The sequence below is a fragment of the Dioscorea cayenensis genome, chromosome 2, assembly GCF_009730915.1.
Source record: "Dioscorea cayenensis subsp. rotundata cultivar TDr96_F1 chromosome 2, TDr96_F1_v2_PseudoChromosome.rev07_lg8_w22 25.fasta, whole genome shotgun sequence".
In the NCBI taxonomy this organism is placed as follows: Eukaryota; Viridiplantae; Streptophyta; class Magnoliopsida; order Dioscoreales; family Dioscoreaceae; genus Dioscorea; species Dioscorea cayenensis.
This window is the reverse complement of record NC_052472.1, coordinates 7,218,968-7,226,549: the sequence shown is the minus strand read 5'-3', so window position 1 is coordinate 7,226,549 and position 7,582 is coordinate 7,218,968. Positions and strand designations below refer to the sequence as shown.

General features: G+C 44.4%; 1 non-coding gene across 1 annotated transcript; it reads left to right on the top strand.

Moving 5' to 3' along the window:
- Nucleotides 1–1,659: 1,659 nt before the first annotated feature.
- LOC120281947 lies at nt 1,660–1,766 on the top strand. The gene has a single exon (XR_005542846.1). It is a non-coding gene; the product is annotated as a small nucleolar RNA R71 (small nucleolar RNA).
- The last annotated feature ends 5,816 nt before the right edge of the window (nt 1,767–7,582 follow it).

The window sequence follows — 7,582 nt, the reverse complement described above, 5'->3', positions numbered from 1 at the left end:
GTCCCTCCTCTTGGTCGAACAAACCTTCATACGGATCCGGATTGAACATTTCCTGCATGTATTCATCAATAATCTCATCAGTAGTGTCTAGAAAGTATAAAGTATCATCGAAGTCAAGAGAATGCCGCATGGCTTCAGCAAGGCGGTATGTGAGCTTATCATCTCCAACTCTCAATGTGAGCTCTCCGCCGTCCATGTCAATCAATGCTTTGGAAGTCCGCAAGAACGGTCTCCTAAGTATCAAGGGTACATCCGTATCCTCCTCGACATCTAGCACTACAAAGTCAACCGGAAAAATGTACTTGTCCACCTTGACAAGCACATCTTCAATGATGCCTCTTGGATGTCGCATTGTTCGGTCCGCTAGTTGTAAAGTCATCCGAGTGGCCTAGACTCGCCCAAGAATAGCTTTTGAAAGAAGGTGTATGGCATGACGTTGATACTTGCCCCTGAGTCCGCCAATGCCATTTCTTCACCTAAATTGCCAATATTACACGGAATGATGAAACTTCCTGGGTCTTTCTTCTTGTTCTGCATGTTCTTTTGCAATACCGCTGAGCATGAAGCATCTAAAATTACTGAAGCACTTTCCTCAAACTTCCTCTTGTTAGTCAACAAGTCTTTCAAGAACTTCGCATACTTAGGCATTTGGGCCAATGCCTCAACAAAAGGAAAATTAATGTGGAGTTGCTTGAACAAACTCAGGAACTTCTTGTATTGTTCATCCCCTTGGTCATTTTTCAATCTAGAGGGATAAGGGATTCTTGGCTTGAAAGGTGGAGATGCCACCTCTTTATCTATGCTTGTTCCCTCTTCAACCTCTATAGCCTCGGGTGTGTGTTCTTTTGGCTTCTCACTCAGAAGCCTACCTTTAACCTCACGACCACTTGTCAAAGTGATCGCCTTCACATGCTCTCTAGGGTTGGTCTCTGTATTGCTCAAAAAGCTTCCATGTGGCCTTTCGGAGAGAGACTTCGAAATTTGCCCCACCTTATTTTCAAGGTTATGTAAAGAGGCGGTATGGTTGTGAAGTGTAGACTCGACTGATTCAAAAATTGTATTTGTAGATTGTATAAATCTAGTCAAGTGCTTCTCTAGGTCTCTCATTCGGGTTTCCAAACCTGAGACTCTGTTTTCCACCTGAGGGGCTTGTTGTTGATGTTGGAAACCTGGTGGCCGCATGGCCTTTTGTGGACCTTGATTACTCCATGAGAAATTGGGATGATTCTTCCAACCTGGATAGTAGGTATTGCTATATGGGTTTCCTTGAGGTCTCATGCCATTACCTACAAAATCAACATTATCCACCGAAGAAACATCACTAATAGAGATCAGGCAATCAGAGGGAGCATGTCCTCCACCACACCCGGTTCAATTAGTCACGGCCGCCACTCTGTTTGAAGTTAGAAGATCCAACCTCTTACTCAAATTCTCCACTTGAGCAGCCAATGAAGTTACCGCATCTATTTCATGGAGACCGGCCACCTTTTTCTTCTCCCTAGCATTCCATTGGTAGCTGTTTAACCCCATTTCCTCAATTAATTGACGGGCCTCATCGGGGTCTTGCTACCTAAGGTACCTCCTGCTGCCGCATCCAAGAGTTGCCTTGTACTCGGGTTCAAACCATTGTAAAAAGTTTGAACAATCATCCACTACGGGAATCCGTGTTGGGGGCATTTTCTCAGGAGCTCCTTGAACCTTTCCCATGTCTCGAATAGAGACTCCAATTCCAACTGAACAAAGGATGAGATCTCATTCCTAAGCTTTGCTGATTTTCCAGGAGGGAAATAACGGGCTAGAAAAGCTTCTACCATCTCCTCCCACGTGGTAATTGACACTCTAGGTAACGAGTGTAGCCACTGCTTCGCTCTCCCCTTTAGGGAAAATGGGAAGGCTCTCAACTTGATGGCGTCATCCGTCACTCCGCTTTATCTTCGAGATATCACACACCTCGAGAAAAACTCTCTATATGATCTGTTTGGATTCGATCGGCCAAACCGTTGAAGCTGTCTGGATTGCTCGCAACATGTGGATGAATGCCGGCTTCAACTCAAAGTTCGAGTCTGTAATCGGGGGATGCACAATACTCGATTGTGTCCCCAACACTGAAGGTCTGGCATAATCGGATAATGTTCGCTGTTGCTCGTTCTGTTCTGCCATGTTTTCAGATCCTTCCACTCCAAATCAGCTAGATTAGACTGTTCTTGCACAGGCTCTTTCCCTTTTCTTCTAAGAGTACGTTCAAGCTCGGTATCTCCTTCAATCAATATTGAGGGATTCCCTCGGGTCATAACCTGGAGCTGCACCCAAAAAGAAAGAAAAAGAAATCAGAATGATGATAGAATAAGAAGATATGAAATAGAATGTATGGTGAAATAGCTAAGAAAACAAAGTGCAAAGTATCTCTAAACGCCTACTCCCAGGCAACGGCGCCAAAAACTTGACAAGATCCCTTTGCATATATCCCGCAAGTGCACGGATTTGTCGAAGTAATAATCCCGGATGAGTGGGTATCGAATCCATAGGGAATAGGGAATAAAAATACTTAATTTGATTCTTAGCTATATGAAAGATCAATGATGATAAGTGTGACAATGATTCAATTCTCAACAATAAAAACAGAAAGTAAGAGAGCAAAAGTAAAGAAGTGGGTAAGGCAATCGATAAAGATGGGGTACCCGGATAATGCTCCGCCTAGGATAATCGTTTCAAGTGCAAGAACCCTCTATTATGCTTCCTAATCAATGCAATGGTGAGTCGTGGAAATCCTTAATTACATAGTCCCCAATCTAAGGTCAACTATGCCTAACTCTATACATGTCCCGGAGGAGAGATTAGATAACCTCTCAACCTCGCACTCGTATAGAGTTGCAATGAGCTCTAGGGATTCCAAGTGATAAATCTCTTCCTCATTATAAACCTAACCCTTTGGTCCAGGCGGAAGGTCCCTAACCACGATTAAGCCCTAGATATTATGATCACATCAACGCTTTACTCCATTGCACTCGCAACTAAGCCCCAGCGGAGGGTCATCCCTTAGACCATTCACTCTATTATGGCCGCAAAGAACTCGAGGAATGGAGGTAGAATCTATCACGTCAGAGGGGAAAGGGGACGCTCCTGTACCTCTCGACTCACCCTCTCAACCCTCTCCAACCTAGCTTAGTCTAACGCTCGTGGTGTGTCACTCACTCACAAGGTTACCAACAAGAACTCTCAACCCTAGTGTCACTCTAGGGGAAATATTCATACAATCAAGCATTCAAGGTTGGAACTCACAATAAACATCAATTTATTGAAAGCATAATAAAGAGATTCAAAGAAATGAATACATCCTAGGGTTCACAATACCCAAGTACCCACTAGGGGTTTAGCTCTCCATAGAGCTAAGTACAATCAAAGAAATAGAATGTAAAATAAATGAATCCATAAAGAAACCCCCTTGATGGTCGTGTCGATGGTCTTGTGGAGAGTCCTCTACTCGTCGTCCAAGGATTCCCTCGTCCGGTATAGGATACGCCTCGACGGAAGCTCCCCTACCAACCTTCTTCCTAAGGAATGTTGATGTCGGAGCGATAGAACCTCTCAAAAACCTTGGCCAATACCCCTCAAAACCCTAGCCGAAGCCCTCTCTCAAGTTGGGGAAAAGATGGAGAAAAGAATACCAAAATCGGGGCTGAATCGACTTTTAAATAGTGCTTTGGAATCAGCGACTACACGGGCGTGGATGCTCCACGCGCCCTTGCGGAATTTCCACACGGGAGTGGATAATTTCCACACGACCGTGTGGATTCTCTGTTTCTCTGGTTTCTCGGCCAGCTTTGAACAGTGTTGCTATGGTACTTGCTACCGTGTTACTGCAGTGCTCTACTACAGTATCCGGCCTGAATAGCTTCCCGAATACATACTTTCATTGGAGTAACGCAAACGGGCACACGTTCACGTCATGGATCACTTGCTTCTTGAATGATAGGCAAGTTGGTGGAGCTCTTGTTCTATGTGCATAAGTCGGAATGCTCGAGTGTGACTGCCTTTGTACCCCTCCAATTGGATGTGCCAAACTTGAATACAAGGAGGTTGGCACACACTCTAACATCTCACACCCGACCTATATCTTCGCGTTTGAACCTTAGCAAGATTTCCTCCAAAATCAGTGCATTGTGCTCCACATTGGCTTATTTCCTTCATACTCGGCCTCACAACCCTGCCTACTTGAAAATAACATAAAAACACACGTATTAGTGTAAAAAACTGAGAAAAGTAATGCTCAACATAAGGAATGAATGCTTCGCATTCATATCGCACAAGCATTTATCATGGGGCAAATCGTGAAGTCTCTATCGCAGAAACCACAAGGTAGTTTGCCTCATAATACTGAAACCAACCCATGCGAACATGTGAAGATGATCACTTTGAGAAGTGGTCATGAGGTGGAGGGCAAACTTCCTAGTGAGAAGACCAATGTTGAGGCACCGGAGGTTGTGGAGGTTGAGAAAAGAGTTAACAAAGAAAAGGAGGTGGCACCCCCACCTTACAAGCCAATAATTCCTTACCCTTCACAATTGAAGAACGACCAAAATGATGAGTAATACAAAAAGTTCTTGGGCTTATTCAAGCAATTGCACATCAATATTCCTTTTGTGAAAGCATTATCTCAGATGCCTTGGTATGCTAATTTCCTGAAAGATCTTTTAACAAACAAGAGGAAAGTAGAAGAGAGTGCATCGGTGATCTTGCAAAAGAATATGCCAAACAAGAAAAAAGACCCAGGAAGATTTATTATCCCGTGCAACATTAGCAATTTGGGTAAAGAGATGGCATTGGCAGACTCAGGCCCAGTATCAACGTCATGCCATACTTGTTCTTTCAAAAATTAGGCTTGGGAGAGCGTAGGCCTACTCAGATGACTTTGTAATTGGCAGACCGGACGGTGAGACATCCGAGGGCATCATTCAAGATGTGCTTATCAAGGTGGACAAGTACATATTTCCTGTAGGCTTCATAGTGTTGGATGTCAATGAGGATGCAGATGTTCCCTTGATACTTGGGAGGCCATTCTTGAGCACATCTAAGGCATTGATCGACATTGACTGCGGGGAGTTGAGACTGAAGGTTAGAGATGACAAGCTCACATACCGCCTCGCTGAAGCCATGCGACATTCTCTTGATTTGATGATACTTAATATTTTCTACTGATGAACTAATTGATGAATATGTGCACGAAATGTTGAATCCGGACCCATACAAGGGGTTGCTAGACCAAGACAAGGAGAACGAGGAGTTGATGATGCTTGGTCTAGAGGAGAAAGTACTACCTACTCTGGGAATCATGAAAAATATGCTCTAGAAGATGAAGCGAGTGAGAAGATGCCACAAGAAATGCCCCATGGTTGTTAGGGATGTACATGAAAGGAACAAGGGTGACAAGCCCTCAAGTGGTAACAAGCTCAACAACTCCACCTCTACCTTCATGAGATTATGTTCATCGTGCTTCCAAGTCATGGGTAAGAGGGACACCTTCACCTATGAGCGCAAGTGATGTTAAACAAGTGCTTCTTGGGAAGTAACCCAAGTCTTTACTATTTTTCTAGTTTTTAGTTTAATGTTTGCGTGAATAAGGTTTTGAGTGTTGTTGTCCTAAGTTTGAGATGCTATTGCTGTGATTTTCTAGTGGACCTTTGGTGCACACGTGTGTTTAAATGAGTATAGCGAAGTTTTTGGTCGTTTGAGCATGTTGTGCATTTTTCTCTGGTGTATTTGCATGATGAAAGCAGGATCTGAGTGTTTTAATATGTTCAGGAATTTTCTACAGAGCCTGTAGTGTTTTCTAAGGCATCCAAAGAAAACCCACGGCGTGTGGAATTTCTACACGTCCGTGGGTCTCTACTGAGAGCTCATCTAGAGAAAGCACAAGGGTGTGGACTCGCCCTTGTGAACGACCTTGTGAGATTCACACGCCCGTGGGTAATTTCTACACGAGCATGTGTCTTGCTGCAGAGACTAGAGATTTTTCCCGAGAAGACCTAGGGGCGTTTACTGGATCATGTGGATGATTTTGTGATACACACACGAGCGTGGATAATTTCCGCATGCCCGTGTGTATCTCTGCAAAGGAGGTTTCTTTCATCCCGAGAAGACACAGGGCGTGTGAGTACCCCTGTGAACTGGCCCTGTACAAGTCCACTCCCGTGGGGAATTTTCGCACAGGCGCATGAAACCCTTAGAGTTTTCTCGGGTTGGACAAAGAAGCCACAGGAGCGTGGGTCAGCCCCTGTGGGTCGAGCGCACAAGCATGGGTAATTTCTGCATGCCCGTGTGGTTACGTCCAGAGGGCATTAAGTGTTTTCCTGAGAGCACAAAGGGGCGTGCATTCGTCCCTGTGAGACTCTCCTATAGCGTCACACCGGCGTGGGTAATTTCAACACACCCGTGTGGACGCGCAAAATTCCAAGACACGCGAATTTTTCTTTAAAATCTCTTTGAGATTTTTCTCCATTACACTTTCAATCACTCGAAGAGCATTCTTGATCAGTTGCCCGACCTCGTATTGCTAGGTTAGAGGGTTTTTATCCAATTTCCACGCCGATTTCGAAATTTTCATACTCATTTCATCGGTAAACAATTTACCCCCTCTCTTATTCGGCATTTATTTTTTATTGGATTAAAAGTGGTAGTGTGGTGCAATTTTCACTCTTGAATGGCTTATGCATATTTAGAAAGAGTTTAGACATTTTGAAGTTGTATTTTGGGAATATTGACATGCGGCCGTGTGATTTTCACGCCTCTCAGATCCACACGGGCATGGGGAATTTCCACACGACTGTGTGGAATTCTGCAGTACTGTTCCATGAGCTTCTTTGATCGTTTCTTCATCAATTATACAGGTATTGCACCGCGTTTCGAGAAGCAAGAGGGTAAGCGTCCTAGGGAAACTTCACCTAAGCTAGCACACATTGAATTCTCGAATCACGAGTATCAGGCTCGATTTGAGAGGTTTTCTGGACTCAGTCTTGGATAGTCTCGCTTTGTGGATTTAAGTGTACTGAGAGAAATTCAGTGGGGTGATGAGTTAGCCGATGAGATTGATGAGATGTTAGAAGTGGGAAGCTAGACGAGATTATTGTCGATCCAAGAGCCAGCTATCCGCCCATTGACACTAGAAGTGCTGGAATCCTTCGAGTTTGATCAGCCATATAGGAGATTTGACACCATTGATGCTGTACAGTTCTGAGCATTCGGACATCAGTTTTGCATCAGTGTCATTGAGTTCTCAGTTCGTATGGGCTTGTATGATGAGACATACACAGATACAAAGGAGTATGGACCCTTGCTGACGGATTACACTGGCACCCTGACCCCACAGCAAGCATACCGAGCTTTGTGTGGACAGGGGCAGCATGAACCGGGAGTGTCTAAGTCCTCAGGATTATCCCGGCTAAGCTATAGATATTTACACTCCGTCCTCAGTAGGTCTATGACTGGCTGAGGTGACAATACAGCTGTTTTGAGCCTGCAGGACTTACTCTATTTATATTCCATGGTGCGGAATGTGCTGATTCACTTGGGGCATGTAGTGGCAGAC